This window comes from Staurois parvus, unplaced genomic scaffold, assembly GCF_062004578.1.
Source record: "Staurois parvus isolate SC_StPar_1 unplaced genomic scaffold, SC_StPar_1.0 ptg000465l, whole genome shotgun sequence".
In the NCBI taxonomy this organism is placed as follows: domain Eukaryota; kingdom Metazoa; phylum Chordata; class Amphibia; order Anura; family Ranidae; genus Staurois; species Staurois parvus.
Genome location: NW_028318261.1, coordinates 730,897 through 749,235, shown reverse-complemented (window position 1 = coordinate 749,235; position 18,339 = coordinate 730,897). Strand labels below are relative to the sequence as shown.

The 18,339-nt window shown below is 47.0% G+C and overlaps 1 protein-coding gene across 1 annotated transcript in view; it reads right to left on the bottom strand.

Moving 5' to 3' along the window:
• Nucleotides 1–16,907, bottom strand: part of GFY (golgi associated olfactory signaling regulator) — a 61,361-nt gene extending 44,454 nt beyond the window's left edge. The window contains exon 1 of the mRNA XM_089689000.1: nucleotides 16,689–16,907. The gene's annotated coding sequence lies outside the window, so the exon portion shown is untranslated. The remainder of the gene's footprint in view (nucleotides 1–16,688) is intronic.
• Between the last annotated feature and the right edge of the window lie 1,432 nt (nucleotides 16,908–18,339).

Below are 18,339 nucleotides of genomic sequence, written 5' to 3'. Positions count from 1 at the left end.
ATGCTGATGAAAAATAGGAAGGGGGATGGGGGGCTGAAAGGGGAAAAGGGCCAAGTGAGTAGATAATCACTGAAAAAATAAAAATAGAAGTAAAAATAAATTATATGAGATGTCTACATGCGTATATAAAAAAATTCACATATAATACATATTTAAGTATAGATGATATGGCTTAATAATTCACTTGTGTTTTGGTGTGTGAACATGCAATGGGCAACTCACAATTTAATGTCAATAGGTGTATGAGTGTATATTAGAGAATTAATATAATATATAGTAATTTATTTATTTTTATTTGTGTTTTAAAAGATATATTTTTTTAAGTATTAAAATTTATGAACAAGTTGATGCTGATAAAATATATTATATAAGGAGGTGTCCAGAGAACACAAAAAAAACAAGGGGGGGAAAAAGGTGTAATAAAATATATAGTCACCAAGACTGAGCGATCGCAGAGGTGGTGGTGTCGGCTTGCTCCTGTCTCCGCTTAGCACCTTCCAGGTCCTCCCTAACCCACCCTCTCTTTCCTTCCCCTCCTTTGAGGCGCACTGCATCCGACTCTTCTCACCCACCCCCCTAAGGATCGCAGTGATCTACAGGCCTCCCGGACCCATAGCCCGCTTCCTGGATGACTTCGCCGCCTGGCTCCCCTTCTTCCTCTCCTCTGAGCTCCCCACCATCATCCTCGGGGACTTCAACATCCCCATCAACGACAACACCCCGGCTACTTCCCAATTCCTCCACCTAACCTCCTCTTTCGCGCTCACACAGCACACTCAATCCTCCACCCACCTCGGAGGGAACACCCTGGACCTCGTCTTTTCCCACCTCTGTACCCTCAACCAGTTCGCGAACACCCCCTTCCCTCTCTCCGACCACCACCTCATCACCTTCTCCATCTCCCCTTCCCCCAACTCCCCCCCTCAAAAACGCCAAACCATCACCAGCCGCAACCTCCGCAACCTGAACCCGGCCCCCCTCCACTCTGCCGCCGACTGCCTACACGACAGCATCCTCTCACTGTCATGTCCTGACATAGCCACCACCTTGTACAATGACTCACTGTCAGCTGCCCTAGACTCTCTGGCACCCCTTACCACACGCATCATCAAACCCAGACCGCTTCAACCCTGGCAGACCGACAGCACTAAACGCCTCAAACGTCGCAGTCGCGCACTGGAGAGACTGTGGCGCAAAACCAGGTCCCCTCATACTTTCTCCCTCTACAAATCTGCATTTCTTATCTACACCTCCTCCCTCCACGCCGCCAAGCAGGCCTACTTTGTTAACCTAATAAACACCCTCTCCTCCTGCCCCCGCCGACTCTTCTCCACCTTCAACTCCCTGCTCTCCCCCCCCCCTCCTCCACTCAGTACCTCTCTCACCGCCCACGAAATTGCCACCCATTTCCACAACAAGATTGACGCTATCCGTAAGGACATCGTCAACTTGCAATCTACCTCCCCACCTAGCCTCCTCGCTCCCGTCACCCCTTCATCTCCCCCCTCCTCTGCCCTCACAACCGCACTGCCCCCCTCCTCTCCCAATGCCCCGCCCACCATAACCCCCCCCGCACTGCACTCCCTCAGCCCTGTCACTACTGAGGAAGTCGCCAAAGTCCTCTCAAAAGCCCGCCTCACTACCTGCCCCCTGGACCCTATCCCCTCTCAACTCCTCCGGTCACCCCCCTCTTCCCTCATCAGCTCCCTCACCCACATCTTCAATCTCTCCCTCTCTACTGGCGTATTCCCCTCCCCCTTAAAGCACGCGCATATCACCCCCATCCTCAAAAAGCCCTCCCTGGATCTCGCGGACCCCAACAACCTCAGACCCATCTCCCTGCTGCCACTCACCTCCAAGCTCCTTGAACGCTTAGTCTACGATCGCCTAAGCTCCCACCTTACTGACAATAACCTCCTTGACCCTCTACAGTCCGGCTTCCGTCCCCTACACTCCACTGAAACTGCCCTCCTCAAAATCACTAACGACCTACTCAACGCCAAAGCCAAGGGCGACTACTCTGTCCTCCTTCTCCTGGACCTCTCTGCGGCCTTCGACACAGTTGACCACCCCCTCCTTCTTAATAAACTACTCTCCCTTGGCATCGGAGATGCTGCTCTCTCTTGGTTCTCATCCTACCTATCCCGACGCTCCTTCAGTGTCACCTACAATGGTGCCACCTCCCCCTCCCTCCCCCTCTCTGTTGGGGTCCCCCAAGGCTCTGTCCTTGGACCCCTTCTCTTCTCCATCTACACCTCCTCCCTGGGCAAACTTATACAATCTCACGGCTTCAACTATCACCTCTATGCTGACGACACCCAAATCTACCTCTCCACCCCTCACCTCACCCCCACTATCTCCGCCCGCATCACTCACCTCCTAAATGACATCTCAGACTGGATGTCGCTACATTTCCTCAAGATTAACCTCTCCAAAACCGAGCTTCTCGTCTTTCCCCCTGCCCACACCCCCCCCCCCCATCCTATCCATCATCACCAACAACTCCACTATCACTTCCGCCCCGCAAGCCAAAGTCCTTGGCGTCATTCTTGACGCGAACCTCTCCCTCCAACCGCATGTCAAATCACTCACAAACACATGCAGGCTCCATCTTCGCAACATTGCCAAGATCCGCTCCTTCCTCACCCCAGACACCACCAAACTTCTAGTACACTCCCTCATCATCTCACGCCTTGACTACTGCAACTCCCTCCTCACTGGCCTACCCAAGTGCAGGCTCTCCCCGCTCCAGACCATCCTGAACTCAGCTGCCAGACTCATCCACCTTACCACCCGCTCCACCTCTGCCACCCCCCTCTGCCTCTCCCTCCACTGGCTCCCGATTGCCCAACGCATCAAATTTAAACTCCTTACCTTGACCTACAAAGCCGTTCACAACACTGCCCCTGACTACCTCACCAATCTGATCACCAGGTACCACCCTACCCGTACCCTTCGCTCCTCACAGGACCTCCTTCTATCCTGCTCCCTGGTCTCCTCCTCCCATGCACGACTACAGGACTTCTCCAGGTCCTCCCCCATCCTCTGGAACTCACTGCCCCAATCCATCAGACTGTCGCCTTCTCTATTCACATTCAGGCGCTCCCTCAAAACCCATCTCTTCAGGGAAGCCTACCCCACCCTCACCTAACGGCCATCCTCCCTCATTCCTCCTACCACTTCATCCCCCCCAGCCACTTCCTACTGTACCTTTACCCCCTCCCTCCTAGATTGTAAGCTCGTAAGAGTAGGGCCCTCTTACCCCTCGTACGCTGTCTGTCTTTGTTGTACTGTGCCATGTATTGTCCCCCCCTATTGTACAGCGCTGAGCAAACCCTTTGGCGCTATATAAACTCGTAGTAATAATAATAATAATAATATAGGATGAATAAAAGGTAGGATGAACAAATAAATAATGGTGGGGACCACACATGTATGAAAAATGATGGACTGATGTAAAATCAATATATCAGGATATTGATGTCTAACCGTTCATTGAGCCCTCTAGGTGACAGAGTGTCCAAGCGATGAATCCATAAGGTCTCCCTCTGGCATAATTTACAAAACCATCTGCCAGTGTCATGTCACTGGGGATGCTTTCTAACCCAAAAAACTCTGAGACCTGTTGGGTTCTTGTCGTGTTTCTGTTGGAAGTGATTGGGGATGGAGTGTCCCTCACGCCCATGTTTGATATTTCTTTTGTGCTCTCCAAATCTAATACGCAATGTGTGAGACCTGCGGCCCACGTAAAGAAGGCCACAAGGGCAGATGACACAATATACTACATATTGTGAACCACAATTGATGAACTGTTAAACTTTTATGTGATGCCATCATTCCACATTACTTCTTTTTTCTTATGCTACATGCAATGGCAACAACCACAGTTTCCTATGCCACATCTGTAGTTGCCTTTTGATCAAATAACGAACTCCAAACAGGAGCAGGGCTCGTTTGTGCACACTTTATTCTGTTAGGGGCTATAAAGCTCCTATAATCTTTGGGTTTCTTAAAGATGACCTCTGGGTTTTCAGGGATGACATTGGTAAGGTGAGGGCCCTGAAGTAAAATGCCACAATACTTTTGGAGGATCTTTTTGATGTGGAAAGCTTTTGGATTGTACTGCGTGCAGAATGAAGCTTGTTTTGATTGTTGCACTCTCTTGTTATGCAGTGCAGTGGTGGTTTCTGATTGAGTACTCGTGAGGTAACTGCCCCTGTACTTTTCATATGCTTGATCAATGACGACTGTCGCATATCCTTTTTCTATGAACTTCTTTTTAAGAATAGTGCTTTGTGCATCATAATCCTCAAGGCGTGTGCAAGTTCTTTTTAGCTGGCAAAATTGTCCTAAAGGAACATTTTGGATCCATCTCAGATACTGGTGGCGTGCAGATACGAATTACCTGCTAAAGGTTTAAAATGTGTTTCGGAAATGATGTTAAAATCATTATCAAACATGAGTTCTAAATAAAGAAATACAAGTTTATTATCATCCACCACATGTGTAAATTTAATATTGGAAGGATTGTTCTGGCAATGAGAGAAGAATTTCTCCAACTCACAATCTGTGCCATCCCAAATTATCAGGATGTCGTCAATGTATCTTGCGAAACAGGACCAGGTTCGCCCCAAAAGGGTATAGCTCCAAATATGGAATTTTTCCCAATAACCCATAAATAGATTAGCTAGGGGCGAACCTGGCCCCCTGTAGCTGTACCTTTTGATTTGTCTGAAAAATGTGTCTTTGAACACAAAATAGTTGTGGGTGAGGGAATATTCAATACAATGAATGATGACATTCGCCTAAGCAGGATGTAAAGAGTTATCCAAAGTGAGGAAGTATTGAACCACTTGCAATCCAAATGTGTTTGCTATGGAGGTGTATAAGGAGGCCACATCAAGTGAAGCTCACTATACCCTGGTTGCCAACGGTAATCAGATAGGATGTCAAGCATGTGACCTGAATCCCGGACGTAAGAGGGGAGTGTTGTGACGTATTGCTGTAAAAAATGATCAATATAATTTCCCACATTTCTAGTGACACTATCAATCCCAGATATGATGGGTCTTCCTGGGGGATGAACTGGGTCTTTGCGTATTTTAGGAATATGAAAAAAATGGGGGGTTACAGGGAATGGTTTGAACAAGAATTGCCATTATTGTTTGTTCAACATCCCCTTCCTCAAAGCTTCCTCTAATATGGTCTTAAGAGTGGATTTGTATTACCCAGTGGGATCCCCTGGGAGTTTCTCGTAGGTGTCGCAATCTCCCAATAGTCTAAAAGCTTCTGTGAGATTGTCTTGTCTGCTCTGAATGACCAGACCTCCTCTTTTATCTGCTTGTTTGATCACAATCTGATTGTTCTTAAGACCCTCTAGTGTTTCTTTTTCAAGTCACAATATTTTTGATGTATGATCCTGTCTAGTATTGATACACAACTTACTGAGTTCTGTGTACACAACTTCATAGAAAGAAGATATGAAATAACCCTTGGCCCAATGGGGAAAAAAAATGGATATAGGTTTGAAATGGGTGTGAGTAATGTCAGCCATGCTGACATATGCGAGGGTGTGTTCATGGAGTATCGGAGTGGGGTTTTCATGATCACAGACGCCGTCCTCCCACAAATCTTCCAATGTATGTAAAATGGCAGTGTCAGTATCGAGTGACTGAGTCTCCATCCATGCTGTCCTGATCTGTATTGGTGGGATTCTCTCTCATAGAAAAATATCTCCTGAGAGTGAGATGGTGTGTGAATTTGTGAAGGTCAACAAAGATATCAAACAGGTTTGGGGGGTCTGGTGAAGCAAAATTCAGTTCTCTTCTCAGGAGGGATAATTCCAACTCACTAAATGTTAATTGGGTAAGATTGAAAATTTTGATGATATCACAGTGTCCATCAAAACTTTGCCTCTTTTTGTGTTTCTTTCCTCCTCATTTTCCTCTTCTGGTTTTTAAATTCTTTTTCTCCTGTTGGACGCTCCTGTGACTGTTGCTTCCTCTAAAAAAGGAACAGACATGGAAGGGGAGGGAGATGAAGATGTTGTGTTTCCATGGGGTATAGATGCCAATGTTGGGTGGACTGCAGCAGGAGCTGAACTCTTCTCTCCTGTAGGAGGCAACTTGTCAGAACGAATATGGTTATTAGAAACTGACTTATGTGTAGGTGGCAAGGAATGGGATCCAGCCACATGACTAGTATCATTGTCACCTCTGGGACCAATGTTTGTGGGATTTTTGAATTTATTATAGAAGTTTCTATTTCTGTATTGTATCCCATGTGTGGCCCTATTATGGTAATTTTGGGTGGTCCGATTTCTGTTATTATTGATGTGGTTATGATACTGTGCAACAGCATCTCGTCTGGGTTGTGTAGTCTGGACCCTATTCAGCTGTGACTTGACTGTAGATGTAATCAACTACGATCGAGTCTTCCTCAACCGCTAATGTTCTGATTGTGATTGACAACCCTTGGGGAAGTATGAGATCTGTCATCTTTGGCTGATCTGGATTTTTACCACCCATGTTCATGACCTTGTAGGAAATTTTCCCTGTCTCTCTCAAATTTTTGTTGGATTTGGAGCTGATGAGATTGGCTTCAAATTCAACTGTCAAGTCATTAATATTGGTGTCCCAATGGGAGAAGCTGGGCACATGTGTGTGTTACCCCTCAGTTCCTCCTCTATTTGTTTAATACGTGTACGAACATTGTCAATCTCTCACGTTGTTGAATGATGATATTCGTCCATCTTTTACTACATTCCCTGGAGCTATCATACCAACCTTTCATAAGATTCTCATCTTAAAAGTTACATTTTGTTGTAATTCTTAGCCCCCTCAGTGCTCTATTCACCTCCAAATATTTTTTCAAAGACACTACATCCCACCATTGGACCATCTCATTTTCTAAAAGATGTTTCAACATATAAACCTTGGAAATCATACATTTCTCTTGTTCTACAGTCTTATCAAGAATGGTGAGTGACTGTGAAGAATCCGTGCTGTCATTGTATTTACCCTCACCAAGTCTCTCAAATGAGTCTACAGAGTTGTTAAACCCTTTTGCCAAAGAGATCCTTCTCATAAGTCTCTTGTCAATGGACCATGATCCCACCACCCACCAGAAACCCTAACCACCAGGGACCCTTAACCACTATCCCTCCAGGGACCCTTAACCACTATCCCTCCAGGGATCGCTACTAACCCACCAGGGATAGCACGGCCACCATCCCACCAGGCATCCCCTGCCCTCCACCCCACCTGGGACTACCAGCCACCTCCCACTGCGTTTCGGACACTGCTTCGCCATCCCTGACCAGCACCCCGCCCCTTCCTGCACCCCGCTCACCCCAACATGCCGCCCGCGCTCCTCCTCCTTGTCCTCCTCTCCTCCATCCCTAAAACCGCCTTCCTCTACCCACCCACCCCCGCTAAGCAGCTCTATATCGCCCCTTCACTTCTCCCCTCTCCCCACTATGGCACGCACCACCTCCTCCTGCTACTCCACTTCCCCGCTGACCCACTTGCCACCACTTTCAGACCCAAGCGCTCCTACACCTCCCGTTCCCACGCCACCTTCCTCACCCTCCTCCTTCTCATATCAGCTGGGGACATCTCCCCAAACCCTGGCCCCTCACCACCTCACACCCCCCCTAGTGCCCCCCCTGCTCACGCCAGCCGACGCGACCCCCTCAACCTCATACATGTACCCCTCCTCCCCATATCTATCCCCCCTCTCTCGGTTGCACTCCTGAATGCCCGTTCGGTTTGCAATAAGCTTACCGCCATCCATGACCTCTTCATCTTCCGCTCCCTCAACCTCCTAGCAGTCACCGAAACCTGGGTACAGGCCACTGACTCCACTTCCCCTGCGGCACTCACCCATGGAGGTCTCATCTGGACCCATTCACCAAGACTGAGCGATCGCAGAGGTGGTGGTGTCGGCTTGCTCCTATCACCGCTTAGCACCTTCCAGGTCCTCCCTAACCCACCCTCTCTTTCCTTCCCCTCCTTTGAGGCGCACTGCATCCGACTCTTCTCACCCACCCCCCTAAGGATCGCAGTGATCTACAGGCCTCCTGGGTCCATACCCCACTTCCTGGACAACTTCGCCGCCTGGCTCCCCTTCTTCCTCTCCTCTGAGCTACCGACCATCATCCTCGGGGACTTCAACATCCCCATTAACGACAACACCCCGGCTACTTCCCAATTCCTCCACCTAACCTCCTCCTTCTCGCTCACACAGCACACTCAATCCTCCACCCACTTCGGAGGGAACACCCTGGACCTTGTCTTCTCCCACCTCTGTACCCTCAACCAGTTCTCGAACACCCCCTTCTCTCTCTCCGACCACCACCTCCTCACCTTCTCCATCTCCCCTTCCCCCAACTCCCCCCCTCAAAAATGCCAAACCATCACCAGCCGCAACCTCCGCAACCTGAACCCGGCCCCCCTCCACTCTGCCGCCGACTGCCTACACGACAGCATCCTCCCACTGTCATGTCCTGACATAGCCACCACCTTGTACAATGACTCGCTGTCAGCTGCCCTAGACTCTCTGGCACCCCTAACCACACGCATCATCAAACCTAGACCGCTCCAACCCTGGCAGACCGACAGCACTAAACGCCTCAAACGTCGCAGTCGCGCACTAGAGAGACTGTGGCGCAAAACCAGGTCCCCTCATACTTTCTCCCTCTACAAATCTGCATTTCTTATCTACACCTCCTCCCTCCACGCCGCCAAGCAGGCCTACTTTGTTAACCTAATAAACACCCTCTCCTCCTGCCCCCGCCGACTCTTCTCCACCTTCAACTCCCTGCTCTCCCCCCCCCTCCTCCACTCAGTACCTCTCTCACCGCCCACGAGATTGCCACCCATTTCCACAACAAGATTGACGCTATCCGTAAGGACATCGTCAACTTGCAATCTACCTCCCCACCTAGCCTCCTCGCCCCCGTCACCCCTTCATCTCCCCCCTCCTCTGCCCTCACAACCGCACTGCCCCGCCCACCATAACCCCCCCCGCACTGCACTCCCTCAGCCCTGTCACTACTGAGGAAGTCGCCAAAGTCCTCTCAAAAGCCCGCCTCACTACCTGCCCCCTGGACCCTATCCCCTCTCAACTCCTCCGGTCACCCCCCTCTTCCCTCATCCGCTCCCTCACCCACATCTTCAATCTCTCCCTCTCTACTGGCGTATTCCCCTCCCCCCTAAAGCACGCGCATATCACCCCAATCCTCAAAAAGCCCTCCCTGGATCCCGCGGACCCCAACAACCTCAGACCCATCTCTCTGCTGCCACTCACCTCCAAGCTCCTTGAACGCATAGTCTACGATCGCCTAAGCGCCCACCTTACAGACAATAACCTCCTTGACCCTCTACAGTCCGGCTTCCGTCCCCTACACTCCACTGAAACTGCCCTCCTCAAAATCACTAAAGACCTACTCAACGCCAAAGCCAAGGGCGACTACTCTGTCCTCCTTCTCCTGGACCTCTCTGCGGCCTTCGACACAGTTGACCACCCCCTCCTCCTTAATAAACTACTCTCCCTTGGCATCGGAGATACTGCTCTCTCTTGGTTCTCATCCTACCTATCCCGACGCTCCTTCAGTGTCACCTACAATGGTGCCACCTCCCCCTCTCTGTTGGGGTCCCCCAAGGCTCTGTCCTTGGACCCCTTCTCTTCTCCATCTACACCTCCTCCCTGGGCAAACTCATACAATCTCACGGCTTCAATTATCACCTCTATGCTGACGACACCCAAATCTACCTCTCCACCCCTCACCTCACCCCCACTATCTCCGCCCGCATCACTCACCTCCTAAATGACATCTCAGACTGGATGTCGCTACATTTCCTCAAGCTCAACCTCTCCAAAACCGAGCTCCTCATCTTTCCCCCTGCCAACACCCCCCCCCCCATCCTATCCATCATCACTAACAACTCCACTATCACTCCCGCCCCGCAAGCCAAAGTCCTTGGCGTCATTCTTGACGCGAACCTCTCCCTCCAACCGCATGTCAAATCACTCACAAACACATGCAGGCTCCATCTTCGCAACATTGCCAAGATACGCTCCTTCCTCACCCCAGACACCACCAAACTTCTAGTACACTCCCTCATCATCTCACGCCTTGACTACTGCAACTCCCTCCTCACTGGCCTTCCCAAGTGCAGGCTCTCCCCGCTCCAGACCATCCTGAACTCAGCTGCCAGACTCATCCACCTCACCACCCGCTCCACCTCTGCCACCCCCCTCTGCCTCTCCCTCCACTGGCTCCCGATTGCCCAACGCATCAAATTTAAACTCCTAACCCTGACCTACAAAGCCGTTCACAACACTGCCCCTGACTACCTCACCAACCTGATCACCAAGTACCACCCTACCCGTACCCTTCGCTCCTCACAGGACCTCCTTCTATCCTGCTCCCTGGTCTCCTCCTCCCATGCACGACTACAGGACTTCTCCAGGTCCTCCCCCATCCTCTGGAACTCACTGCCCCAATCCATCAGACTGTCGCCTTCTCTATTCACATTCAGGCGCTCCCTCAAAACCCATCTCTTCAGGGAAGCCTACCCCACCCTCACCTAACGGCCATCCTCCCTCATTCCTCCCACCACTTCATCCCCCTCAGCCACTTCCTACTGTACCTTTACCCCCTCCCTCCTAGATTGTAAGCTCGTAAGAGTAGGGCCCTCTTACCCCTCGTACGTTGTTTGTTGTTGTTGTACTGTGCCATGTATTGTCCCCCCTATTGTACAGCGCTGAGCAAACCCTTTGGCGCTATATAAACTCGTAGTAATAATAATAATAATAATAATGATGTTGGCTCAACCGATGGATGGTGTTCCCTTGAGCAGCTGGAGACCCCAAAGAAAAACCAAACTGGATGAAAAGCACTATCTCTCCAGCTTCTCAAAGCGGGGGGGGGGGTGAATGCCAGGAAGAGGCCAGGGAGTTCAATGAGTTGATAGCCTATGGATAAATTCTTGGTGGTGCAGGCCTCCTCAGACTGGGAAATTATCAAAACTGGAAAGGAAGCACACAGGTGGTCAAACACCTAGCGCATTATCCATAGTTTATTATATATAAGTTTTATTAAAAGGGACAAAAAACATACTCACAAAATGAAGAGACTGTAAAAGCCTAAACGCCACAATGGTGGCCTACAACGATGGCAGAGTGTCCGACTGGTGTTTTTTTTTTTATTATTATTACATTTTATTAATGTGTAATCATGTTTTCATTATTTTATCATTGCATGGGGTCATCAATGTATATATTTATTTACCTATCAAGTTATTTATTTTTCGCATTCATTCTTATCGTCTCCTCCCACTCTGGCCTGGAAGGGAGGGGTTTTTGCTTTAGGCAGTTATTGTTATTATTATTATACAGTATTTATAAAGTGCCAATAGTTCGCTCAGCGCTGTACATTACAAAGGGGGACAGAACATGTGACAGAACAATACCAATACAATGCAAAACATGAGGGGATTGAGGGCCCTGCTCTTTTGAGCTTACAATCTAGGAATGCACTTGTTGTGTATATATATATATATATATATATATTAGGGCAACTTCACTTGTCGACTTCAGCTCTGAGGAAAGGGACACGTCCCCGAAACGTGTCAGCAGGCCGACCGTATCACCAGTCCGACACTCTGCCATCATTGTAGGCCATCATTGTGGCATTTAGGCTTTTACATTCTCTTCATTTTGTGAGGATGTTTTTTTGCCTTTTTCTTTTATAATAAACCTTGGATAATGCGCTAGGTGTTTGTACCACCTGTGTGCTTCCTTTGCAGTTTTGATAATTTCCCAGAATCTATCCTAAGCTGTGTGCAGTGTAGGAAGGAGCAGCTCTGCTGAGAGTCCTACCAGCAGTGCCCCTATCCTCTGCCCTGCTGACTCCATGCTCCGCCCTAGTGACCCCTGACATATAACCTGATGACCCCATTCTCTGTCCTGCTGACCCCATTTTCTGTCTTGTTGACCCCATCCTATGCCCTGATGACTCCATCGCTTGCCCTACTGACCCCATGCTCTGCCCTACTTACCTCTGTCATATGCCCTGCTGACCCCAACCTTTGCCCTAAAACCTGCCCTACTGCCATTGTCCTATATCATTCTACCCCACTCTCTGCCCTACTGACCCCATCCTTTACCCTGCTGTCCCTGTCCTCTGCCCGATTGACCCATCCTATGCCTTGCTGACCTCGTCCTATGCCCTGCTAACCCATCTTCCACTCTTCTGACCACTGTCCTATGTTCTGCTGACCCCATTTTCTGCCCTGCTAACCCGTCTTCCACCCAGATCCCCCCTGTCCTCTGCTCTACTGACCCCTGTACTCTGCCCTGGTAACCCCTGTTGACTGCCCTGCTGACCCATGTTCTCCACCCTTTTTTGTACCCTGATGACTTCCCTTCCTCTGCCCCCCTGATAATCTGTACTGCACCCTCATTTCAAACAGGCTAGATCTGGTCCTGGTGTTGAGTCAGACGCCCCGAGCTGCCTGCTAACTAATAATTTGCAGGTACAGGAATTTGGACTGATTTGAAATGTGATGATGCAGAAATTGGGGCTAATATGAGGTCAGAAGGTGCATAAATTGGGGTGATCTGAGGTGTGAAGGTGCAGGATTTTGAGCTGATTTTAGGTGTGAAGGTACAGAAATTGGGCTGATCTGAGGTGTGAAGGTACAGAAAGTGGGGCTGATCTGAGGACACAGCTGGTTATCCTGTTCTATGTGTGCCCCTGTGGCTGCATCACCCAGTCCACAGGTTGTAGCATTGTAACTGTGCAGAGCAGGGTGGAGGCAGTGCTTCAATCATCTACTTGGATATGTCAGTGACTGATGGAGTACATTCACTATAGATTCCGTATAGATTCCATAAAAAGAAAAATCTCACCATAATTAGTGGTCAGTGACACTTTAACCCCTCTTATCTTGGTGTAACCTACATAGGGTGATAGGGCAAGCCCTTTCCCCCAGTGGCTCACTCTTTGCTCAGCCCCACTATCCAGCCCTTTCCTGCCCTGCTCAACCATGAATGTGCACACAAGGTGGGGGCAGCCAGACCACATTCTGAGCTGCAAGGTGAAAGTGGGGGGCTTGTATGTGAATCTAGAAGTCAGAGGGCCTGCCCACCCCAGGCTAGGCCCAGGCTGAGCCCTCTAAGGTTCCTCTTTTATATACAAGCCCGCTGCTTTCACTTGGCAGCTCAGAGCGTGGCCCACTTGCCTCCACTTGTGTGCAAATGCATTTAACAGCAACTTTGAGTATGTGGGTAGTGATCATAAGGTACAGTGGCCAGTCACAGCAGACCTGTACCATGCGATAGCATGTAATAAGCAACCATGGTGAAAAAAAAAATGCTGATCAACTCCCCAGAGCAGTACAGTGTCACTTGGTATTTACTTAATAATGCAGCGCTAACATGTTAAGCATAAAAATGTAAACAAAAAAGCCCACCAATAGTGGATTTGGAAGGGTGTAAATCCACACAAAATTATCAAACTGCATGCAAATCATCAATTGGTCCGCTTTGTGTACAGCACTTCTCCTGATTCCAATCTGAAGTAAACCAAATCTCTCTCAGGGCAAACACCACAGAAGAGAACAAAGCCAGTACAGCGTCACTGATTTGGGTTATTTTTACCAAAGAAATGTAGCAGAATACATTTTACCCTAAATTTATACAAAAAGATTATTTATTTTCAAAATTTTATAACAGAAACAAAGAAAAACATTTTTTTTCAAAATGTTATGTCTTTTTTCATTTATATAGCAAAAAAATAAAAAAACGCAGTGGTGAATAAATACCACCAAAAGAAAGCTCTGTCTGTCTAACAAAATTAGCCTGGGCAGGAAAGGGGTGAAAGTGTCTGGTATTGAAGTAATTAGCAACCAGTGAATAGCTGCTTGTTAAGGATCAGCACCTGCAGTGTCCTTAACCAGTGATTCCTCACTGACAGCAGAACGTAAAAGAAAAGATCTGAGAGCAAATATTTTTTAAAAAGGCGTGCGGTTCTCCTCACAGTCCAAACAAGGCCCTTCGGGTCTGGAATGAATTTTGGTGGGTACCTCATGCCAAAAAAAAAAAAAAAAAAGTGTGAGGTCCCTCCCCAAAATCTATACCAGACCCGAGCATGCAGCCTGGCAGTGTAAGGAAGGGCATGCCAATAGACAAGATGGCTCTTCTGGACGGACTTCTGTGCACAGGCTAATACATGTTCCCTCTTGTGCTCACAGAAATTGTACGCATTCGAATATGCGCGCACGCACATTGGAGCTCGTACCCAGACCCAGACCATACCTAGACCACGTTCTGTCTGTGCCCTGTACCTGATCTGTAATGCCTGTATATGACTCTGCTACTTATTTTACTCAGTAATATTGATATAAGCACATGGTTGTGTGAAATACAGCTGCTGTAATGTGGGGAACTGGTTTTATCGCAGGTGTTCATGGTTAGAGGTGACTCTGCTACTTGCCTGCTGCCACTGGTACTTGCCTACCACTCTTCTGTTCCTGCCAATCTACATTCTGCTACAGCCACTGTGCCACTGTCTCATCTGCCTGCTGTCACCAGTACCAGTCTGCTGCCCAGCTGGCTGCCTTACTGAAGACCCCTGATGACTGCCCAGTGTGGACACCGGCTCTGCTGCTAGCAAGACTTATAGGCGCATGTGCCACTCTGCACTCCTGGGCCTTCTGTCTACTCTACCAGGAGCCTTAAATCAGAGGTGTCAGAGAGGCCTTCATCATATCAGGCTCTGCTACCATGTACCTGATAGGTAGGCTCCTGAACTACACCAGGCCACATGTCCTCAACATGTGCGAGCACTTTTCCCCCTTATCCTGCCCCCCTCCCCAATGTTACTGAGTAAGGGGTACATATTACCCTTACTAATTCACCAAAAAAATGAATACAATGTACCCTAGAAATAAACACACTGAAACCTTTATTTTAAATAAATTGAAAATGTCCCCAGATGTACATCCATCATCAATCACAATGGACGCATCCCACAAAAAAAGTCGCTTTGCTCCCACCTTCACCCACTGCTAAAATAAATAAGGGACAGGGTTATCCAGTGACATCATTGACCGTACATGAACACATCCATATTTGGTCAATGAAATCATAAGAGCATTGCGGTCGCCGAATTATGTCATAGGGTAACCCCACCCCTTATGACATCATTGACCATACATAGCAATGGCCATGTATGGTTAATGATGTCACTGGGTGACCCCACTCCTTCATTTATTGTAGTGGTGGGGGAAAGAGGTGTGTCAGTTGGAGGGAGCCAAGCGACGGAACGATCGTATGAACTAACAGCGTTCATCGTGATTGACGGTGGATGTACACCGGGAGACATTTTTAATTTTTTTTTTAAAAAAAGGACTTGTCAAAAACTATGTGTTTTCATTTACACTTGTAATTTTTTTGGTGAATGAGTAGGAGAACTACGTACCCCATACTCATTCACATGGGGGGAATCTAGGGGCTCTTAGATTCCGATAAGTCACCCCCCGCACTCTCACAACCACCAGGCCAGAGCTAGGGTTGTGGGGAAGAGGCCCTTGCCCTGATCATCACAGCACTGAGTCCAAAGGAGCAAGATATCCCCAGCTTGTACTAGATATCTATCAATGTAACCATCTTCACAGCAATGATGTTAGGTCAGTGTAGTTTTGTGTGCCTCTCCTGCTGGATGGGTCTCTTTAGCCAGCTGGCTGTGGAAAATGAGGGGACCTATTGAACTTTGTTATTTACTATTCAGCCTATCCTTTTGCATAGTTTATAATATATATTATATGATCTACCCACCAACACCTGAAGAACAGCAAAATTAAAACACATTGGATGTTTACCAGTATTGAGGATTTACTGTATAAAGCTACATATTCTGATGATATAATTGCTTTCCTCAGTTGGGTATATATTGGTATTTATGTGGAACGTAGCATCATTTTTTATGTAGCAGCCATTATACCTTTTTATGTGTTTTAATCAGTATAAATAAAGAGAAATTATTTTATGACAACATTGTAACATACTGTATCCTGCCTAAACAGTCCCACAGTAATTTAATTGTTTTTTTGTTAGGGATGTTGGCACTGACCTGTGTGAATTTCACTATTTATCATTTTCTTTTCAGGACGATAGTCTCAGTACTTGAGCCTTCAAAAACAAGTTGACAACAGGAGCTCTCATATTGCCAACAGTTTAGCTTTTAGGCTAGATTTATACCAATGTCTTACAGAAGTGCACGTTATAGAAATTTGCGTGTTCATTGCAGCACACCACAATGTATGATAATGCATTGTGATGCACTGTGTTGCTAAAAAATAGTGCATACACCTTTTTTCTGCATTAGAAAACTAACTCATATGAATGGGCCACCTTAATACAACACAATAGGTTATCACTGCAAAAATTAAAAATATATACTATTTGTAATAAATACTCCTAAAAAAATATCATGTCTTAACAACTTAAAAGGTTCATTTAGCTGCAATATACAATGCATTTACCTATGACAGCAATATTAACACAAAACTGATAACAGATTTATCAATTGTTACAAAGAAAAAAAAAACAGCAACACTGACTTACAGCTTCCTAAAAAAAAAACATAAAACAGACACAGGGATCCATTTTAGACTTACCAAGGCCAATGCACACAATGTTGCTTCCCACTAACAGATCCTAGGTGGTATACAGGTTGCTGTGAAGTGAAGGTACAAAAGCTAATGTTACCAAGAACCTTTCCCATGTGTCTTTTTCTATACAGAAAGAAATATGTCAAAAGAAGCTCCCAGGTGATTTTCACCTGCTATGGATACTGAACATCCGAGAGTCAGAATCTCCAGAGCCCACTGCGGGAAACGCACGGTTACCAAGGAGGACAGCAGAGTCTCTCAGCCATTTTAGAAACATGCAAGTTTACTACTGTGAGTTGAACATATGATATAAGGCAAGGTTGTAGAAGTGTGTGTGTCATATATATATATATATATATATATATATATATATATATATATATATATAGGATTTTCAGCCCCACGGTATTCCAGTGGGTCATGCAAATCTGAACTGCGGTTAAAGTATTTGTAAACCCTCACCTTGTAAAACAACCCACTCAGTCTAAAATATTAATGAAAAACAATATATTTGTTTGTGTGTATATATATATATAGATATAGATATATATACATACATATACATACACACACTCATATATAAATACCTTTTTTTCCTTTTTTATAAGTGATAAAATACCCTGTGTTCTCAGCTGTATAAGAGCTGGGGTGGGGGAAGAAACAGCAGTACACTAATCTTCCCAGTGAAAGACTGTGCAGGGGGTGGAGGGGTCAGGTCAAGTCTGATAATCTGATCATTGGAAGAGAGCACATGAAATTCCCAACATAACTGACCACTGTGTGCTCTCGTGCCTTATGTGATTAGTTTTTAGTAGGAAAGCAGGACTGACAGGAACAAAAGGAATTTCACACAAAGGAAGCAATACAAAGAGAACAGGATATTTATCATACACGTTACAGGAGGCACATATCAGGAATATGAACTGTTGGGTTTACATGATCTTTAAGAGCTTTCCAGCCCACTTTTACTAAAACAACTAAATTAAAGCTTCACAAACACAGTTGCCCACACGGGGGTATCAGCTTCACCCAGTAAAACAGCTGAAGGTGCTAAGGCACCTGGCTCATGCTTCAGCAGCACAATTGCTCTCATCTCTGGTCTCGCAGACCTCAGGCTCCTCAGGATCAATCTGACGCTCATAGTGTATGAACCTAGCCTGGATTTCTATGAAATTTGATCACACTGATTGTTTATTTAAAGTGGATCCTAACTATGGCATGAAGACCAGTTTAAGAAATCACCACTTCGGAAGTAGGTCAGCTAGGAGCACTTAAAGTGTTACTAAACCCAGGACCCTGCATTCACTAGATCTGGTCTCCCACAGTACACAGAACATGGAAATGCAATTATTTTAGTAAATATAAACTGCTAAATACCTTTTCTCATCAGCAGTTAGAACAGTCTTGTGACTTCTATCAGTTTCCAGCAGAGCAGAGCACCAGTTACAACTTGTAGGATTTTTCATTCTCCTGTATCAGGATGCAGGACCTCTGACCTCTGTCTTGAGAGTGCTGATTGGCCCTGTGCTGATCATATGCACTCTCCCAAGAAAAAAAAAACTCTCTAGCAATACACACCAAACTGAACATGTTCAGCTTGTCCCTAGCCTCTGTTCTATCAGGAGATTTTTGGGAGACATTAGAAGGGGAGGATCAG